The sequence below is a fragment of the Carcharodon carcharias genome, chromosome 14 (genome assembly GCF_017639515.1).
Source record: "Carcharodon carcharias isolate sCarCar2 chromosome 14, sCarCar2.pri, whole genome shotgun sequence".
Lineage (NCBI taxonomy): Eukaryota > Metazoa > Chordata > Chondrichthyes > Lamniformes > Lamnidae > Carcharodon > Carcharodon carcharias.
The window spans coordinates 38,326,430-38,349,362 of NC_054480.1; the positions used below are offsets into that span (position 1 = coordinate 38,326,430).

The 22,933-nt window shown below is 38.8% G+C and overlaps 1 long non-coding RNA gene across 1 annotated transcript in view; it reads right to left on the reverse strand.

Moving 5' to 3' along the window:
* The window catches only part of LOC121287278, a 31,741-nt gene extending 9,269 nt beyond the window's left edge, over nucleotides 1–22,472 (reverse strand). The window contains exons 1-2 of the long non-coding RNA XR_005945167.1: nucleotides 22,328–22,472; nucleotides 10,839–10,924 (exon numbers count right to left, since the gene is read on the reverse strand). This is a non-coding gene — a long non-coding RNA (uncharacterized LOC121287278). The remainder of the gene's footprint in view (nucleotides 1–10,838; nucleotides 10,925–22,327) is intronic.
* Between the last annotated feature and the right edge of the window lie 461 nt (nucleotides 22,473–22,933).

Here is a 22,933-nt window from a genome sequence, read left to right on the forward strand (position 1 = left end):
CCACCCACTCATCAGCCTGATCTCTCTCATAAGCAGGGTGACTAACTGTCCTGTATTTTAAGGGATTGTCCCTCGTTTTGTCTGTTTGGCCTGTGCCCCTCAAGAGACGCCTTTTGTCCCTTATTTCCAGAACAGCCTGGGGGAGACTGATCCTGGGAGTCTCCAGAGTGAGTCTGAATGATTCAAGCAGGACTTCACGTGAATGGCTCAGCCAGCAGAGAGATGAAATTGTTGTGACTCAACAAGGTAAGCTGTAAGTTTTAGCTGATTTTTAACCCCCTCCCCCCACCTTGTTATTATGGTTTCAGAGCCCCACTGCCATCCACTCTCACAGTTACCAGCAAACCCCCACCCCCAACCTGCCCCACAGTTGAAGTATCCATTATTTTCTTTCATAAGAGTTGGTCACTCTTCTCACAAGCAAATAAATTTGTTAATAAAAATGGTAGACATGGGGCAGGATTTTTCAGTTGGCATGCAGGGACAGGCCACGAGAGGGATGAGGTTTCTAAAGCTTTTATTAAATAAATAAATACATTTTCCTACATGTAAAGACATGTCCCATCTCATGTGACACAAGGGGGCATATTTAAATAGATTTTTAACCCATTTATTCATTAATTACAATGGTGATTCAATCCCCCGAGGCAGCCCTGTATCTCAGGGAGATTGAAGAGCTCTTTTGCACGCATGCACGGAAGAGCGCTGGCCCCAACTCTCTCTCCTCCCCCCACCCTCACTGCTTGTGTCTTACATTGGGTGGGCCTTAATTGGTCTGCCCATGTAAAATGGCGCGAAGCCGATCACAGGCGGCGATTGGCTCCGCGCCTGCATCACCGCACTCCCGCTGAGCCTGCTTGCCATCTGAAAAATTCTGGCCATGGTGTTAAGAGGTAATTGTAGATAAGATTATTAGAAACGGAGGCACTTTTGTGAATGCTGTTCCCTAAAGCAAGCACAGTTTATGCTCATGGGCTAGAAATTCTGTTAGGGCTGTTTGCGGATCTAAACTAGGAGCTATGGACAGAGCAAGAGCATTAACCAGGAGGTCTGACCTGATCTGAAATTGGGGCCTCAGGCTCCCCACTATTATTTAGGTAAGCAGCTCACATGTATAAAGTCTCCACAGGCAGCTCTCAGACTTTGGAAGACGGATGTTGGGCTGCTAGCCTAATTGAAATTAGCCAGAAGGTAAGTCTCAGGTGAAGGTGATGGAGAAGCAACAGGAGGGAGTAAGGGATTGAGAGTAATATGGAGTTTGGGAAGCACTCTCAAAAACTACTTGCTGACCAGTGACAAATACTGAGCAGCGTAGGTCTGCCAGGGATGCCTGAAAAATAACCTGTCCATTATTGACCCAGGCATCTTTAAGATGTATTTTGGGTAGGGGACCTTGATCCCCAAAATAGCCTGTCATTGCCTTTGTTTTATGCTTGTAAAATGGGAATAACACTGTTCAATTTTACTCCACAGATTTTGGCATTCATATTTTTATACTCTTTCAACTTTTAGGGGTGTGGAAGATAAGAACATAAGAAATAGGAGCAGGAATAGTCCATACGGCCCATTGAGCCTGCTCCGCCTTTCAAATGATCATGGTTGATCATCAGTTTCAACTCTATTTTCCCACCCATTCCCCATACCCTTTGATTCCCTGAAAGACCCAAAATCTGTCATACTTCAGCCTTAGATATATTCAGTCATGGAGCATATGCAGAGAATTCCAAAGATTCACGACCCTTTGAATAAAGAAATTTCTCCTCACCTCATACCTAAATCATGGTTCCTTATCCTGAGGCTGTGTCCCTGTGTTCCAGATTCCCCAGCCAGGGGCAACAACCTCTTAGTATGTACCCTGTGAAGCTCTTTTGGAATCTTACATGTTTCAATGAGATCACCTCTCATTCATCTAAACTACAGAGAGTATAGACCCAATTTACTCAGCCTCTTGTCTTGGCAACTTTCTCATCCCAGGAACCAATCTAGTTCACCTTCGCTCTGCCGCCCCAGTACAAAGTATATCCTTCCTTAAATATAAACACCAAAATTGTGCACGATATTCCAGATGTGGGGTCTCAGCAAAGCTCTGGACGAATGCAGTCTCCTTGCAATAAAGGCCAACGTGCCATTTGCCTTCCTAATTGCAAGCTAGTTTTCTGTGCTCCTTGTACACGTACACCCAAATTTCTTTGAACATCAACATTTACAATAATAAAAGCAAAATACCACAGATGTTGGAAATCTGAACTAAAAGCAGAAAATGCTGGCAAAGCTCAGCAGGTCTGGCAGCATCTGTGGAGAGAGAAGCAGAGTTAATGTTTTGAGTCTGCAGGACTCTTCTTCAGAGTTTTCACAAGTTTCTTACCTTTAAAAAATATTCTGCTTTTCTATTCTTAAGGCCAAAGTGAATAATTGTACACTTCTCCATATTATACTCTGCTTGCCATCTTGTTGCCCACTCACTTAACCTATCCCTTTGCAGCCTCTTTGTGTTCTCCTCATTTCTTGCATTCCCATCTAGATTTGTGTCATCAGCAAACTTAGATGTTCTCTGTTTTGGTTATTAATATAGATTGTGATTAGCTGAGGCCCCAGCACTGATCCTTGTGGCACTCCACTAGTCACAGTCTGCCAACTTGAAAATGCCCCATTTATCTCTAATCTTTGCTTTCTATTTGTTAACCAATTCTTTATACATGCTAGCATATTATCCCCAAATCCATGAGCCCTTACTTTGCATATTAACCTTTTGTGTGGCACTTTATCGGATGCCTTTTTGAAATTCAAATATACTACATCTACTGGTTCCCCTTTATCTACCCTGCTAGCTACATCCTCAAAAAACTAATGAACTTGTCAAACACCATATTCCTTTCATAAAACCATGTTGACTGATCATACTATGATTTTCTAAGTGCATTGTTAATAGATTCCAACATCTTCCCAACAACTGATGTCAGGCTATCTGGCCTACAGTTTCCTGTATTCTCTCTCCCTCCTTTTTTGACCAGTTGAAATGTAGACTTCTGTTTTATGAAGGAACTTGATGGAAGTCTTTGATTGAGTTTGTGAGTGTGTGTAGGGAACAGGCTGGCGTGAAGCAACTTTATTTGGTGAGTTCATTTTTATTTATTGAAGGCACTGTTCTATTTGTTGTGTTTTCTCCTTTCTGCTTAGTAGTTGGTGTGTCATACATCCTCTACTTCCTGTACACCCTCATCATTCTGCAGGAATAAAGGTCCTCCCACTTCCTTTATCATCATTGCCTTCAACTTCTGAAAGCAATAAGCTTTTATCCATTGTGCTTTTACATAACTTACAGCAAACTACAATGGTTCTTGAGAACTTATTGCAATGTTTTGCCAAGATCTGAAACATGATTTGATCATTTCTATACTCAATTATGTGACAATTCTTACAGCGTATAGGCCTAATTACATTAGTTGGTTTATCGAAAGCTAATTGCTTTTGTTCCTATTGGAATTTTCTCCAGATTGGCAACCATTTGGCTTTTCTTAGAGAGAGATCGGGTTATCCCAAAACCAAAGACACTAGAAGGAATTGACAGCTTTAACTTTTCATTTTAAGATTATTTAGCGGTGATTTGCTGGTATTTTATTCAAATTGTGACATCTGAAACATGATTGTTGCAAGTATTTGAAGCAGTTTCACATCAGTTCCTTTTAGTTAAATTTACAATAAAATCTGAAGACTTCCAAAATTATTGTCTGTATCATTTTATACTTTAAGGTTTCATACTGATATAATGTACTGCATGTAAGAATCATTTATTTACAGTTTCCAAAGGATATACGGTCTTTAATAATATGAGTATTTGTAGATGATCCTAAGTTTAGCTAATTTCGATGTTTCAGGTCAATTTGTGTGCATAATTTGGAGACATTCTATTAACAATTGGGGTACAGGACACAACTTCAAAGTTTGCAAATGACACAAAATTTAGAAGTGATAAGGGTGGTGGTGAACTTCAAAAGGACATAGGCAGGCTGGTGGAATGGGTGAGCAATTAAGTGACAGATGCATGAAATTTAATGGGGAGAAGGGTGAAGTAATTCATTTTGATAGGAAGAATGTAGAGAGCCAATATAAAATAAAGGGTACAATTCTAAAGGGTGCGCAGGAGCAGAGGGGCCTGGTTATATATGTGCAGAAAATCATTGAAGGTGGCAGGACAGGTTGTGAGAATGGTTAATAAAGCATACAGCATCCTGGATTTTATAAATAGAGATATAAAGTACAAAAGCAAGGAAGTTATGTTAAACCTCTGTAAAACAATGGTTTGGCCTCAACTGGAGTATTGTGTCCAGTTCTGAATGCCACAGTTTAGGAAGGATGTGAAGGCATTGAAGAGGATGCTGTAAAGATTCACAAGAATAGTTATAGAGATGAGGAGCTTCAGTTATGTAGATTGGAGAGGCTAGGACTGTTCTCTTTGGAGGAAAAAAGGTTGAGGGGGGTCCTGATAGAGGTATTCAAAATCATGAGGAGTTTGGACAGGTCATATAGGGAGAAATTGTTTCCATAGGTGGAAGGATTGAGAATCAGAGGGTACAGACTTAACATAATTGCCAAAAAAAAGCAATGATGACATGAGGAAAAACTACTTTTTAAAGCAATGCGTACTTAGGATCTGGAATGCACTGCCTGGTGGAAACATGATCAATCAAGGCATTCAAAAGAGAATCGGATCATTATTCAAGAAGGAAAAATATACAGGGCCACGGGGAAAAGGCAGGGGTGTGGCACTAGGTGAATTGCTTCTACAGAGGGCCAGCAAGAACTCGACGGGCTGAATGGTCTTTTTCTGTGCTGTATCAATTCTTTGGGCAGAATTTTACACCTCACAGGCGAGCGCATGCCTGACCTGAGCGGATGTGAAATAACGTGAGATGACATCGATGGCATCCTGCATGCAAGAAATCTTCATGTCAGCGCGACCGCGCTTTAGTTGGACTGACAAATGAGCGGGCAATGAAGCCCATTAAGGAGGCAATTGAAAGTGATCTTTCGTGGCCTGTCCACTTTTACAGTTGGCGGACAGGACAATCGGCCCGGCAGCCTTTACATTTTTGCTCAAACCTCGATCCAGGATGGGATGAAATCTCCGTGGGGAAAATAAAATAAGAAGAGATATCTGGGGATTGTTTTTTAATGAGATATGCTTTCAGACGCATGATTGTGCTGCATTTTGCAGCACTTTTGTTGTTTTGTTTATTCTGTGGAGGTCTGCAGTTCCCTGAGGCATCTGTCTGCCTTCAGGAAGCTCACTGGAAGCGTATACCAGCACCCGAGGTGATGTTGGTGCCCGCCCTCTTCCCACCCCCACTGGAGGCGCTGAGCCTTTCTGAGTGCGCGTTGCACGTTGGCTGGCCATTAATTGGCCAGACTGTGTGAATTCGTGTTCGTGGATCGACCGCAGTTGGGGGCCTATTTCCCGTCCACGCCTGTGCGCCCGATGAGTGAAAAATTCAGGCTTACGATTCTAAAATGTCTAACAAATTATGACAAGGGTTCTACATCCGAGATATTAACCTGACTTTTCTTTTTTCAAATGCTGCTGGGCCTGCTGTGTGTTTCTAGCAGATTCTGTAGCTTTTTTATATTTCTGGTAACTGCTGCTTGTTCCTATAGTTCACTGAGCCGCTAGTTCATGCCAAGCTGTTCCAGCCAATAAGTTGAAGATGGAGTTCTTTCAGTAGAGGCTGAATTGCTCTGGAAAATCTGAATAAAGTAGACTTTTCATTAAATCTTGGATAACAAAATACCTTGAACAAGCTCAGGATAAAAATTTGGCAAGCTGCTGTACATTCTCTCTTTTTCTGTATTTTAGCTCAATTCATAAGCACATAAGGAAGGTAGTTATTCTAAATAAACATCTCAGGCAGGTTCGTGAACTCCTATAAGGGCTGGAAGCAGAGGCAGGCACTAAAAGTGGCACCAATGGCCAGTATGCTGTTTCCCCAGCTATATCCCAGCCCCAGCCGTGTCCTTGGTTGTGCGTATGGAGGTAACAGGGATAGCTAACAACAGGCAGCAGTTAACCGATTAAACTAATTAAGGGCTTATTGAAGGAGACCGACTGGGATTTCCTAGCCAGCCACCAGGTTCTCACAGGTGGCAGCAGACATTTTAGCCATCTGGAGGCCGCCTCCCAGTGGCAGACTGGATGTCCCAGCACTCCAGGCAGACTTAAAGACCCTTGTTACCTGGCTGAGTGCAGCAGCAGCTGTAGGCTGCCTCATAGAGGGGTTCCAAAACCCACGACCCCATAGTGGTGACCTACCTGCAGAGGCAATTTTTTAAATTTAAACTTTGAAAAAATTGGAAAGAGCTGCCTTCATTTTGAAGCACCCTCTCCCTCACTTACCTGCTATGGCATCCTGCTGCTTCTTTCAAACCGGAAGGTCTCTGATTGGCCCTCCATCTTTGAGAGCCCAACCACTGTCCTTAATTGGACAGCAAGCCCACCCCCTAGTCGTGAATTAGCTGCTCTAGGGAAAATCACATTGTTTCCCACACAGTCAGGCTTCAGAAGACTGCAAGGAAGTTATTACAGTGAATGACTTTGCAGAAGCAGTTTTACAAGCATGCATGGCGAGCTGAGGGAAAACGTAGACATGGACATGGATGCAGCTTTACAAACATCAGTCTAACAATTATTGTGACACAAACTGTGAATAATGCAAAGGGGTTGCATATAAGCAGAACAGGAAATATATCTGTCAATGGATTCTGTCAATATCTGTCAATTGAAAAGTTGGCATTGTCTTTTTTCCATTCCTCTCTCACTGTCTTTTCTGCCTCATTTTTCTATGTCATCCCCACTTCTCTCCCTCTTTTTTTCTCCTTCTATCTTTGTTTCTTTCATTCACCAACTTCTTGTTTTAACTTATGGTTCAGGAAGAAATTAGTAAAATTAGCATACTGTGTATGATAAGAGAGAGGAGGTCTTGTGATGTGGTGGTAGCATCCCTACCCCTGGGCCAGAAGTTCAAGACCCACTTCAGGACTTGGTGGCTATAGAAAGTGTGTTCATAATGTGGCCAAACAGGTTGACTATCAGCCTATAAATCCTTCTATACACCTGCTGGCAGGCAGTAAGAGTGGGAGAGTTTCCATGTCAGCTAAATTGCAGACGGCAATGGCAAACCACTGGAATACTTTGCCACGCATAATCATGGACCAATCCAATGGAAGTCGAAGGAAGGTATGATGTGAGAAGTTCATTTCACAACTCAGGAGGAATCGTGACATCAAAAGGAATGCTCAACCTAAAATAGCAATTAAAATAATGAACTGAAGGTTTAATCATCATTGCATAGCTACAGTGATCTGAGACTGATTTCAATGGACCTATCAGCTAAGCAGCAATTAGAAACAGAAAAAGAATAAATTGGGCTTTAAGGTTAAGCCTTATCAACATTATTTTCTGATTATCCATTGTTCCACATCTCCTAATTAAATAACACAATTATTATTCGTAAGTCAGCGATAGTTCTCAATCTGATTCCCAGCAATTGATAGAAAAATACTGTTAGTAGGGGCTTGGGAGTAAGGTATGCTCTGTCCTTTTAGCAGGGAATGATGTGTTGCTGGGATAGTTAAACCAGATTTTTAAAAAAATCCCTAAAAAATCTGCCGTGGCGAAATTCAACTTCAACAGAGTCGTAAAGCAAGCGATAGCATTTGTCAAAGTTGAATTTCACCTCGTATGTTGTAGATGAGGGAGAGGAGTAACAATTCTCAGAGCTTTAGGGTACAATCTGCAGCTGTACCTGGACTATTCTGTTCTGCAGGAACCTCATAAGCTCTGTTGCAGAAGCCAAATTATAGATAGCCCAGGGCTAAATCCAGAGCTATAGGAATGTTATACTAGTTCCATGATTTCAGATAGGACTTGAAGGATACTTTATTATCCTAGACTGCAGAGTGAACAGCACAGAGGCTGACTGAGAATTGATGGCTGAACTGGCTAACTGCAGTAAAATTAACTTGGTCAGGTCATCGTCAAGTTAAATTGAGTATGTAACATAGAAACTGACCATTCAACCCAGCTGGTTTATGCCACTGTTGGTGCTCCACAAGAGCTTCTTCCCATCCTACTTCATCTAATGCCATTAGCAAATCCTTCTATCCTTTTGTCCCTCATGCCCTTATTTAACTTCCCCTTGCATGAATCTATACATTTTCTCAACTACTGTAGTAACACTTTCCATATTCTTACCACTCTTTGGATAAACAGGCTCCTCCTGAATGTCCTGTTGGATTTAAGAATGACTATCCTATATTTATGACCTCTGACTTTGGACTCCCCCACATTTGGGAATATTTATTCTATTAAACTCTTTTTATTACCTTTATCAGATTGTCCCTCAGCCATCTTTTTAGGCAAAAGAGCCCCAGCCTATTTGGCCTTTCATTTTAAGTGTACCCTCTTAATTCTTTTATAATCCTTGTGAATCTTTCTTGCACCTTCTCCAGTTGTTTCTATATTCATTTTTTAAAATGGAGACCAGAATTGTGCACAGTACTCCAAGTGTACAAATGATCAAGGCAAAGAGCTGGTGGAGGGTGGAGATGGTAATAATGGTAAGTTTCTTCTATTAAGAATTTTAGATTTGGAGTGAATAAATAGAAAATAGAGGACAGAGTGCACATGGAAAGTTACAAGTCCCCTTCTGGTGTATGATTAAGTATATTCCAGACATAGAACGGCGCTTTCATATAAAAAGTGTATACAATAATGTGCTTTGCTGGAGATTGAAGCACATCTCATTCTGAATTGACACCTGAATACATGGAAAATAATTAACAATGCAAATATAAGTTACTTTAAAAGCAGGACAAAACTCACAATAGGAATGGATTGCAAAACAAAGACAAAAACAGAATTACCTGGAAAAACTCAGCAGGTCTGGCAGCATCGGCGGAGAAGAAAAGAGTTGACTTTTCGAGTCCTCATGACCCTTCAACAGAACTTGAGTTCGAGTCCAAGAAAGAGTTGAAATATAAGCTGGTTTAAGGTGTGTGTGTGGGGGGCGGAGAGAGAGAGAGAGAGAGAGAGAGAAGTGGAGTGGGGGTGTGGTTGTAGGGACAAACAAGCAGTGACAGAAGCAGATCATCAAAAGATGTCAACAACAATAGAACAAAAGAACACATAGGTGTTAAAGTTAAAGTTGGTGATATTATCTAAACGAATGTGCTAATTAAGAATGGATGGTAGGGCACTCAAGGTATAGCTCTAGTGGGGGTGGGGAGAGCATAAAAGATTTTTAAAAATTTTTAAAAATAATGGAAATAGGTGGGAAAAGGAAAATCTATATAATTTATTCTCTGGTGATAGACTGTCCACCAATATCCATTACAAACCCACCGACTCCCACAGCTATCTCGACTACAGCTCCTCACACCCCGCTTCCTGTAAGGACTCCATCCCATTCTCTCAGTTCCTTCGCCTCCATCGCATCTGTTCCGATGATGCTACCTTCAAAAACAGTTCCTCTGACATGTCCTCCTTCTTCCTTAACCGAGGTTTTCCACCCACGGTCGTTGACAGGGCCCTCAACCCTGTCCGGCCCATCTCCCGCGCATCCGCCCGCACGCCTTCTCCTCCCTCCCAGAAACATGATAGGGTCCCCCTTGTCCTCACTTATCACCCCACCAGCCTCCGCATTCAAAGGATCATCCTCCGCCATTTCCGCCAACTCCAGCATGATGCCACCACCAAACACATCTTCCCTTCACCCCCCTTATCGGCATTCCGTAGGGTTCGCTCCCTCCGGGACACCCTGGTCCACTCCTCCATCACCCCCTACTCCTCAACCCCCTCCTATGGCACCACCCCCTGCCCACACAAAAGATGCAACACCTGCCCCTTCACTTCCTCTCTCCTCACCGTCCAAGGACCCAAACACTCCTTTCAAGTAAAGCAGCATTTCACTTGCATTTCCCCCAACTTAGTCTACTGCATTCGTTGCTCCCAATGCGGTCTCCTCTACATTGGAGAGACCAAACGTAAACTGGGCGACCGCTTTGCAGAACACCTGCGGTCTGTCCGCAAGAATGACCCAAACCTCCCTGTCGCTTGCCATTTTAACACTCCACCCTGCTCTCTTGCCCACATGTCTGTCCTTGGCTTGCTGCATTGTTCCAGTGAAGCCCAACGCAAACTGGAGGAACAACACCTCATCTTCCGACTAGGCACTTTACAGCCTTCCAGACTAAATATTGAATTCAACAACTTTAGGTCGTGAGCTCCCTCCCCCATCCCCACCCCCTTTCTGTTTCCCCCTTCCTTTTTTTTCCAATAAATTATATAGATTTTCCTTTTCCCACCTATTTCCATTATTTTTTAAAAAATTTTAAAATCTTTTATGCTCTCCCCTCCCCCACTAGAGCTATATCTTGATTGCCCTACCATCCATTCTTAATTAGCACATTCGTTTAGATAATATCACCAACTTTAACTTTAACACCTATGTGTTCTTTTGTTCTATTGTTGTTGACATCTTTTGATGATCTGCTTCTATCACTGCCTGTTTGTCCCTACAACCACTCCACTTCTCTCTCTCTCTCCGCCCCCCACACACACATCTTAAACCAGCTTATATTTCAACTCTTTCTTGCACTCGAACTCAAGTTCTGTCGAAGGGTCATGAGGACTCGAAACGTCAACTCTTTTCTTCTCCACCGATGCTGCCAGACCTGCTGAGTTTTTCCAGGTAATTCTGTTTTTGTTTTTGTTTTGGATTTCCAGCATCCGCAGTTTTTTTGTTGTTTATATAGGAATGAATTGCATGTGGGTACATATCCTCTACCTGCTTCTGCATTCCACAGCTAGTTGTGTATCTCCCACCTGACTGTAAATCCAAGGGTTTCTGGTAAATTGAACCCTTATCCTTTCCTGAGAAGAGAAATTTTGAAACTCACTCTCTGATGCAGTTATATGTTAATCTGCAGAACTCCACATAATACTAGTACTTGAATTATTAACATTTGGAAGCAAAAGTTAAAGCTAACAAATCATAACAGGAATCAATTTTATTCTGAAATATCGACTTGCCCGTCTGTTCCATTGAATTTAAAGGGGTAAATTCACAATTCCTATGTTGTGTGGCTCACATTCTGGCTTGATAATCATGACCTAATTGTACTTCTTTTTGAAAGACCAGACCCACATTTATGTATTTAGGTTATAAAAAATGTTTTCATAGTAAGCATCACAGTTGAACTATGTAAAATAATCTGTCATGCTTTTCTGATTGGTTTAAACAAACCGATTCACAAACCAATAAAAACACATTAACACTTTACTATCTCTGACAACATTTCTTACAAAACTCTTCCCAAATCCTAGGTTGTCATGCCGTTGATGATCTCTTTTTCCATGTATAATATATACTGAGTTTACACCTTATCCAACAATTGACCATAAGCAACTGGAGATCCATTTGTTTATTGTTAAAATTAAATGCAGAATACACGTTTTGAGTGTTCTGTTCATATTAGCAGCTGTGTTGGATTGAGTAGATTTTTCTGGGTTGTCTTTTATAATCATTCTATAGCATTCTTCTTCAGAAAATATAACATCAAAGCTGGACTGCAAAGCATGATGGTCAGCTTCACTAAAAACTGTCATTTGTCAATGTTCAAATATGTGTGTGTGTAAAACCACATGTAGCTCACTCTGAAAAAGGGTAAATTATGTAGATGGAAGGGGGCCCCATACACCAACTCAATACGGGTCATTGCAGAGGCTACAGACAATAACATGTTTTATGCTTATGAAAGATAGAACAGTTAAACATAGCACTAATTATATGTTATGTGCACCAATATATTGAAGTCTATTTGAGTTAATGCTTGCCTTGTTGAGAAATTGTTTTCTCAAGACTATACTCTGTTAAAACTTTTGTATAAGAGGTAAGATGGAGACCTTAGCAGAAAGACAGGATAAAATGAATGTGAAACTGTAGAATTGCAGAAGTTGAGCTATTAACATAAATGGGAATCTTATAACCTTTGGAAAAACAGAATGCTCCTGTAAGTGACTACGTGTTAGGGCATAGGGAGTCCATGGACTACCAATGATCTCAACTTGCTCCAATCATATTGGCCAAGACAAACAATGGTCCAATATGGCACGGCAGGTGTCTTTAAATGGGGAGAAAAGAAAGGGGACTACAGGACATCATTGGCACACCTAGAAGAAGACAGACAGACTATGGTCAACATAACGCAGTAACAAAAGAAGACTGTTCCCCAGAAGGCTCGGAAGTTAAATATTAACCTTGTATTTCTTTGTGACACTTAGTAAACTCTGTGACTTGATTAAGGAATGTGAGTCCATACATTGTATGCCAGAATTGGTGAAGAACTCTAAGCGAGACAGCACATAGATTATCATATTCGGGGGTCTTTCCATGATAGCTTACAGTTGTAACTATGGAACCCCCTTTCGTGAAAAATATTCTAGATACTACTGCAAACAATAATTTTAAAGCATAATTTTTATGTTCCAATCTAGAATATTTAATGGTTCTTTTCAGTTAACATGCTGACTAATAATTCCAGCAAAAGTGGATATCTATCTTTCCCTTTGAGAAATAAAGCTATCCTTCTGTAAAATCTATGCATAAGTTCCACCATCAGACTGAAATTTTTGGGCCTGTGATTTGGCATTGTGGAGTACACTTTTACTTTATGGCAATTCAAGTAACTTTGCAGCGGTTACACTAAGATCCTTTAAGTGGGCTCAAACTGCAGTCCAGCATCTGACTACATAACCTGTACAGGACACTGCATTGAGGCTCTGAAGAAATACTGTATTGTAAGAGGTGCCATTTTTTTGGATGAGATATTAACTAAGAGCCATAAATTATCCCACTGTCCTGTCTGACTTTCATCCTTCAGCTAACACCACTGTATGTAGGCATATTTTCAGATTTTTTAAAGACCTCGCAATGAATACTGCTTGTGCACACATCATGGACTGAATATTCATTTTTGAGTCAGGACCTCGATGCAATTTTGAAACAGAAAGGCAGTTAGTAGCCATCCAATCAAGGATGTAAGGTAGGTATCCCCCACATCCCACCCCCTGCCCCCCCGCCCCACCATGATTCATCTGCCAGGAGGCCGCCTTCCGCCAGAGTGGGGAATCTGCATATTGACTGGAAAATTCAGGTGGGTAGTTGTCACCCCTGAACCAGCCCCTTCCAAAATGGCCCAGAGTTGTCAACATTCTGGCAAGCTGGCACGCAGCTGTCCGATGCGAAATTGCCCACATACCCATCTCCTCAGCCCAACAAAATTTCAGCCATGTAAGTTGTAAAATAAAACTCTGCCATCAGCTGATAGAATTATGAAATGAATATCACCATTTTATTGATGTCAAAAATAATGATTTATCTAACGTTACATGATTGATTGTTAATAGCAATTCCAATATTTCATATAATGGATAGTTTGTAGTGCACTAATGAGACACAACCTTATTAAAACAACTTGTATATTTTCCAATAATCTTTCAGATAGGTGTTACATTTAACAAACATTGCACATATACCATAAACAGTGTGCAGTTAAAAGGCAGATTAGAACTAATTCTCAAAACTCAGTATTATACAATGATCATAAATTACGCTTTTTCAAAGGGAGACACAAATATGTGACAAAAGATAATGAAATTAATGTAATGGCTATTTTTTTAGAGCAATAGATGTGAAATACATAGACATGCACACTCTGATGTTGATAGGCTTGCAAGGAGTTTTGTATTTTTCTTAGCAAACGAGAAGTGTTTCATGGGCTGACGAACCTGAGATTGACCTTTATCTTCACCATTCTCAGGTTAGACAGTCCTTGAGGCACATCTCAACATTGTCTTTCAGCTCTTGTCGTTCAGTGCTCCTTTGGTTCTGTATGGTCATTAGAAACTACAAACTTGGACTGTTAAAATGTCAAATTTTCAAAATTGTCAAATAATGGAGAAAGACAAAAAATTCATTGGGGAATAAGATTTTGAAATTAATGAAAATATTTAACAAAATATGTTGTAAATATAAATGAATCCTTTGTAAATTCCCAACAACTTCAAAATGTTTGGCTCTGTAAGCTACTTATGGAAAGATTTTCAATATCAAACTATTCTAATTTTCCTTTAAAGTGTGCATACTATAACATTTTCTGGTAATATTTGTATTATATTTTAAATAGGTAGAACCACTTCACTGATCCTACCAACATGACATGAACATGTAATATTACAATTCCACAGTTTAGTTTTTTCCTTTAGTTAGACGGCCTTGCTTGGCAATATTAGCCATTTTAGCCTAGGTATAATGCTTGTAATATTAGTAATATTAGTAATATTATTAGATAAATTCTAAATGTGGTCCAAAATTTTAATGCGGCCATTAACTTTTTAAAAAAATAAATTGGCACTTGCTAAAGTAGTGGACAAGTACAATGGTGGGAAAGATACTGGAATCTATTTGTCTTAGCACTTGAACAAGTATCAGCTGATTAAAGGGAATTGGCAAGGATTTGCAATGGATAGCTAACATCTGATTATTCTGGTTGAATTTTTTGTGGAGGTCACTGGCATTGTCCATAGGAGTGCTTATGGATATTAGCAACATGGACTTCCAGAAGACATTTGATTCTGCACAAGAGATAATTTGCAAAATATTATATGGAATTAGGGTTAAGAAGGTAGGTGACAGAGAGTATGGATAAAAGATATGTTTTCTGACTGGCAAGATGTGACAAATGCTGTTACCCAGGGACCAATATGGTGGCTTCAGCTTTTCATATATATGAATCAATTGGATGAAGGAACAGAGGGGTGTATATCCAAATTCGTAGATAACACTAAATTGCAAGGCACAGTCATTTTCAGGGAAGGACATAGATTAATTGAGAGGGTAAACTGCGACAGAAGGGCGAAATGTGAGATTATCTACTTTAGATCTGAAGAAGACAAATTGGAAAATCTTCTTAATGGGTAACGGCTAGGAGCTGTAGAGGAACAAGGGGATTTAAGTGTCCATCTACAAAATCGCTAACACCTAGTGCACAGGGACAAAATGTTATCAAAAAGGTTAATGGAATGTTGGTATTTATCTTAAAAGAGTCAGAATTCAAAAGGGAGGAAGTGATGCTTCAGCTCTATAGAACTTTGGTCAGACCCCATCTGGAGTACCACATTCAGTTTTGGATACTATCAGGAAAGATATATTGGCCTTGGAAGTAGGCACAAGACTGATTTGCCATGATAGTATCAGGGCTTTAAGCTTTAAACTATGAGGACACCTTGTATTTCCTTGTGTTTAGAAGGTCGAGGGGTTGTCGAATTGGGTTGTTTAAAATTATAAAGAAGTTCAATAAGGTAGATACAGAAAAACGCTTTTATCTTATAGGAAAATCTAGGATAAGAAGGTATCATTGTAAATTTGGAGCTAGACCATTTAGGAGTGAAATAAGGAATCCATTTTTTCACACAAATAGCAATGGAAATCTGGAACTTGTTCCCTGAGAGGCTCTGGATTCTGTGCCAATTGAAATTTTTGATGCCAAGAGCTATAGATTTTAGTTGGTTAAGGACATGATTAACTGAATGGTAGAATATGCGTGAGTCTAACTAAATGGCAGAATATGGGTGAGGGGCTGAATGGCCTATACTGGTTCCTATGTAAGAAAATGCCTTAGGTGTTAGTTATGGCTCAGGTGGCAACACTCTTAGATGAGTTCTTGATAGACATATTTTTGGCCTCTCAGGGAATTAAAGGATATGGGGAGCAGGCAAGAAGGAGCAGTTGATGCCCGAGATCAGCCATGATTGTACTGAATGCTCGATGGGTCATATGATCTACTCCTGCTCCTATGTCTTGTTTTCTTGTGTTCTCTTGCCCCTGAGTCAGAAAGATGTGGGTTCAAGTCATACACCAGGACTTGAACACAAAAATCAAACCGGACATTCTAGTGAAGTGCTGAGGGAGTGTTGCAATATTGGAAGTGCTATCCTTTGGATGAAACGTTAAACTGTGGCCCCATCTGCACTCTCATGTGGGTGTATAAGAACCCATGTACTATTTTGAAGAAGAACAGGGGAGCTATGCCAGGTGTTCTGGCCAATAGTTATCCCTCAATCAACATCATACAGATTATCTGGCTATTGTCACATTGCTGTTTGTAGGAGTTTACTGTGCACAAATTGGTTGCTATAACACAACAGTAACTACATTTCAAAAGTACTGCTATAGCACTTCATAAAGCGCTTTGAGACATCTGGTGCTTGTGAAAGGCACTATAACTGCAAGTATGTCCTTAAAAACACTTTCATTGCTTGATGGCTAATCCCACTTGTCTGTAGGCTACTGATTCTAAGCAATATATACTAATGCGGAAATTTTGCATATTTGTGCTTCTTGCACTCAACTTAATCTGCTAGCAACGTTTATCAGGAATTAAGGCAAAGAGGTCAGCAGGCCATGCATGAAATTCCAACCATTAAAAGTAATGCTCAGACAAATCTTGTGGAGCCCACTGATTGCTAATCTGATATGTTCGCTTAATGGACAATGAAATGTTTGTTTGATCTTATAAATACACTATATCAGAATTAATAATTTTTCTATATAGATTTTCAAATACTGAAAGCAAACATTTAACAATAAATGTTAGAAATTAATTATACCTACTGAGTTGTCAGTACTTAAACCGCGTGGCAGAAATAAAAATTGGCGTTTTCGCAGTTAGCATCCAAGAACCAGTCGGCACTTTAAGGAAGTAAGGGGAAGACAATCATAAAATGTATATATTTGTGTCAATTATTTCTAAGTTTATTTTAATGATAGCCCATCTTTCCGTGATTTGTAAAGAATGAATTACTCACAGGCAAATGATCGTAAAGCAAATCATGGGGTGATATCAAAATATCATTTTTTTGTCACTAGTTTAACTGCAATGTATTGGTATTGACAAAGCTATGGTTATGGTGAGGATATACAGTTTGGTTATAAGCATGCACGGCATATTTATGTGCTGTAGATTTGACGTAGCTCAATGTAGTTTAACGGCAGCAGATACATTGTCCAAGTTAAATTTGCTGCCCTTGATGCAGAGTTCCATTTTTATGGTGCAAGTACATTTCAGAATGGATTGGTTGCAAGTTAAGCAATGCGGACACCTAATGAGAAATACATAGCAAAGTAATGATCAACTGAAGAAAGCGCATTACTCTTTATCTCAATTTCATTGTCTACTTTATTTGTCTTTCCTGTCATTGGAATTCTATAAGAAATCACAATGAACCATTAATTGATATCAGATAGAATCACCTTCATTGTTAAGAACAGCACAGAATGCTACTTAGGATAAAAAAAACTTGTAGAAAAACATAAAATGCTGGAATGCTTAGCAAGTCAAGCACATCTTCTGTGGAGTGAAGCCACAAATCAAATTTCAAATATTGACCTTTACCAGAAGCAGAAAATATTACACATGAGGAGCTTATAAGAAGGAACCGAGTAAAGGACAAGAGTGGGAAAAACTATACTCAAGAACAGGAAAAGGTGAATTACAAAATGTTTCAGTGGATTATAGATGATGGATAACTGGCAGGCTGGGCAATAACTTGAGACAAAAGGAAGCATATTATGTGAAATTAGAAAAAATATAAAACTTATCTGGGACCAAGAGAATGTATGAATAGTTAAAGCAGCTTAACTAAGTTGCGGAGGGGATCAAAAAGCCTTGGCAAAGCACAGCAGGCCCCAATTGTGCAGGTGGAAGAAAAAGGCAAGCCTGTATGAGTGTTATGATACAATTGTTAACAGAATTTCAAATGGCACCCTGACTGCAACCTGTCTAAACCTGCGCATAAATGATGAGAATTACAGATACCGCTCAAACAACATAACCAGCACATTCTACACGATCCAATAAAGAAATTATGGCCATATTTCATTATTTACAATAAAATATTCAGATCAATATCTGTGTAAAACAGATCAGAAATGCACACTACTTGCACAATGGCAGTTTCGATAACTGTTGTATTCAAAAAAGTTTGTACAATAATTGAGGGTAAACTCTATGCATATTTGAGATCAGACAATTTGCTACACATCCGTCAATCCAACAGGCCACTATGAAGTTTAATGCTAATTTTGTCATTGTATTTAAAATCAAGGCGTAAGATCAGTATCAGTTTGTACATAATGTTTGCATCATTACTATCCTATGGTTTGTTCTGCCTTTGTTCCATTATCAACGAAATAAATTTAAACCCATGTGTCAATCTATATTTGACATTACACACCAGGTTGAATATCACTGAAAGAAAGAACTTGCATTTCTATGGCCACTTATCTGTAGTTAACTAAGGTTGCTCTCTAAGTACAGTTGCTGTTGTTCTGCAAGAACAAAAACTTGACTCCATTTTTCACATTAACACTTTTGTTACATAGATTCGCACTGTTGAAACAATATTTAGAGATATGAATATGTATTTTAACTATGCCCTGGCCAATCTCATTTACTCAATCTCAGTTGTCACAAATGTCAATAGCTGGACAAGAGGATTGTGAGAAAAAGTTCATATTTGTTATTCATCATGGACATAAGGATTTAAAAAAAAATTTGCAATGAGCTTTCCAGCATTTTAGAGTTGGTAGGATCCATTAAATGAAGATCATTGCAGTAAGTTTGTTATCTAGAAGTGCTTATGCAAATAATACAGTGTATGTAATGGATAAAATTACTTATCTGCTCATTGATTAAGCTACAGACTGCAGAGCCCAGCAGCAGGAATTAGACTGAGATTGTCTGACACTCACTTTTTAAATCTATTTTTAATTCTATTTATTTATTTTGACTACTGCCTAAATTTCAAAAATATTAATCTGTGTTATAGTTGTGATATTATTCAGTTCCTCAATCAGGTGGAATATCCAATTATAGATAATGAAATACAATAAAATCTCAAAATTACCTTGAATGACTACTGTAAATCTGAAATAATCTTCAGTGATTCGATCATAGATGGATTTTCTTTTGCCCACAGTGGTTCTGACAGAATGGCCCAGTTTTTAGATGATGCCCCTTCTCATCTTATGGATCTTAATTTTGCAATTTTGAAGGTGAAAGAGACAACAAATGTGCCAGGCACTAGATTGAGAAAAATTCAGCTCTATATTTAAATGGTCATAAAGTCATTTCAGATTCAGATACTCACACCTCACAGCATCCAGGCTTCATAATTACATATTTCTGTTTCCCTCCAAATGTTTTCTCTCCTTTCCTGAAGATGTTGACTCTTCTTACAATTTTATGTGAACCAGCTACTCCCGGTACCTGATACATGAGTCATTATCCATGTGTCAGTCTTAATCTGAGTCCAAATAGGCTGCTTAAATGCCTGGTACGAGCCATTCTTGTTTTCTCCCACCATTAAAAGGGTTACTGGGTAGCGCTCAGGGATAGGAATCATTGTTAATGTTTCCTCCCTAATCCAGGGTGCTAAGGCCAATTGTAGTACCTGAGGTCAGGTCATTCATTAGAGACCAGGCATCAATATGGGATCTCCATGTGTGACTTACATTCACTGTGTAGTGCGAAACGTATCATGAGGTGGGATTCTTACAACAGTTTTTTGATAGAAATTCACTGGTTGTAGTTGGCTGCTTTGAGAATGGAAGTTTTAAAACATTGTGTTTTGTGACTGGAAAATGAAATCAGAACATATTAATATACAAATGAGGAGCAGGAGTAAGCCACTCGGTCCCTTGAGCCTGCTCCGCCATTCAATAATAGCATGGTTTTAGGGAAATTTTAGAACATTTTATGAAAAATTTTCAGAAAGTTTCATATAGGACTTTACACCAGATTTTTATTTCTATAAAAAGTAAATAATTCAAATCCACGCTTGGAAATAGCCATACTAGGCCAAGAATAGCTAATGCATTCAATGAACACGAGAAGCAGAACACATACACATTTAAAAGTAAGACTCCCAGTCTCCAAAACACTTTTTGTAACCAAAATTAGAAGCAACTTTTTCGAACTTAAATTACAAGGTCATATGTTTCAAGTTGCTTTAAAAATATTGTTCATGTTAGAACGTCCTTTACAGCTTGTCTTTCTATAAATTTCTACAGATGTAGCCTGAGAGAGAGTAACCATTTTGAATGATGCAAAAGAAGTTCTATATTTAGCTTGCTTGGAACTAATTTAGTCCACTGTCAGCTATTTCCATTTTAAGAAAGAACGAACTTGCATTTATATAGCACATTTCATGACCTCTGGATGTCTTAAAGTGTTTTACAGTCAATGAAGTTGTTTTGAAAATGTAGTCACTGTTGAACATTATCATTATTTGATAATGCACCTGTGAAGCACCTGGGGATGCTTTACTACCTATAATACAAGTTGTGTTTGTAATGTTAGAAAATAGCAGTCAATTTACACAGAGCCAGATCCCATAAATAGCATTGTTGCAAACAACTAAGTGGCTGTTTTGCTGTGGTTTTGAGGGATAAGTGTTAATCAGAATACTATAAGAAACCATTTGCTCTTTGTGGACTGCCATCAAACCTTTAATGTTCACCTGAGAGGATAGATGGGGCCTCATTTTAATGCCTTATCCAACCGACAGCACCTTCCACAGCACCACACTCCCTCAGCACTGCACTGGGGTATCTGCCTAGATTACGTCCTCAAGTCCCAGAGCTGGCCTTGAGTATACAACGTTCTAGCTCACAGGTCAGAGTGCAATCTCTGAGCCATTCTACATATTTTTAGTGACCCTCCTAATTCCTCTAATTCCAAACCAGTAGAGCCATCTTAAAAAAGGCACAAGCATCATTTTTTCTAATATTACAGCATAATAATCTTTCAGAACTCAAAGAAGTAATACAGACTGCATAATACCAATGTTAATAAAGAAATTCCTTTTTTATTATACTAAGAATATTTTACATTAGAACTGCTACCTACATGGATGCCAGTGCCTACTTTGACCCAAGATGTTAGCAATTACCATATATTAAACCATTTACTTACGACTCTGACGACTGCTCTTAGCTATTACCAGTGTCCTCATTGCCACATTTAGATAATAAATTTACTGACATTTTCATTAACCGTTACTCTAATATATATGGCTTTACTTTAGCGTCACAAGACTGTAAGCTATTTTGGTTCATACTAAGATTCTGAAACCATCAATACTCATTGTGACTCCTAATTCATAACTGCTGTCATTCTAACTGATCATGTTTATAATTACTCCAGTCTGAAAAATCCAATACTTATATAATTTGTTATTCCTAATGCAGCAAATGCAGCAATGTATTTTATCTAGTAGATTGAGTGGGGGTTGAGGGGGTTGTTTATTTACAATACAATGAATAAGAGTAAGGTTCTGAAAAGCACCCTGCATTTTTAAAAATCGAATTGAGTATCTATCAACACTTCTAAATATACCTCAGTAATCATTGCCAGGAAAGTCCCACAGTGCAATTTTCAAATTATAATTATAATTTTCAAAAATTACCAACTAGACATGGTGTATTATACTTGGAGCCTAAATTTCATTAAAAATCCATCCTGATGGCTCTGAAAAGCTTCTTTCACAAATGTCAAAAACACCTAACCTTCTCAATACATTTGAAATATTTAATATATATTTGCATCTCATTGTAGTGTACTGATTTAGAACTAAATGCAACAGGACAAATTAAGATTTAACTATTTTGGTAGGAAATGCATGATCTGCAAATAGTAAAGTAGAAATGTATTTACACCACATTTCCACAGTTTGGGAGCAAGTATTTATTCTAGCACATAAAAGATATGGAATATATCATCTCCTGTTAATGTTAGTCTCAATTCTACTCCCTGAGAGGTTAATATTTCTAATCCATTTTTGCCCTCTACAGGGTGAATTGTAAGAGAAATAATAGTGACATTTGTATTTGAAATACTCTGCTCCAGAATTTATTTTGTCATCATTATTGCCTAGAATATTTTCAAAACTTTGTTTGAATAATTTTATAAAATTGAGGACATCAGTTGGTTTCCTGATGAACAACGGCATTTTTAATCTATGAAATAATATGATAAAATAATGCAGGCTGAAAAGCTAAAATTATGAATCAATATTGAGATCTGTTTTGTAATATATTTGTGTTATAGCATGCATTTTAATTATTTATAAATGCTAAAAGCAATTAAAATCAACGATTAAAATAAACAGAAGCATATTTTGACAATAGGATTTCATATGATAAATACATCTTACCTGTTTACCTGTGACTATTTGCATTGATACGATTCCTGAAGCACCTAACAATTTCTACCCACGTGTCCCTTTAACAACCTCGCCAAAAGAGTGAAGTAAGTACTACAATAATATATGTACACTACAGTGTCCTTTGCATTATGCCTCCAAAAGGCCCTGCTGCTTTGAACTGGCGACTGTATACTATCACACAGCAAACTCACTTCCTGTTTATCAATTATAGTATGGTTTGCGGTGAATTTTCCATTACACCCAAGGAGGCTTGTCAACTCATTTTTCACTATTTTTTAATACAATTAATTAAAAGTAGGCATTTGATAATAAAATCAATAAATGTTGATGTACTGTGCAAAATGAATTAGGTGAAACAGAAAAACACTACAATGCTGAAACATTTCTGTGCAATATTGTTACTGTCAGAACACAATCTATATAAGGTTAAAAAAAACCGCTTAGCTCGATTCTCTCATAGAGTCATCCTTCGCAGCCATTGATTGTAAGATGCCCCAGATGCTCATCGCCATCTTCTCAAGGGCAATTAGGGATGGGCAATAAATGCTGGCCTAGCCAGCGATGCCCATATCCCATGAAAAAATTTTTAAAAAT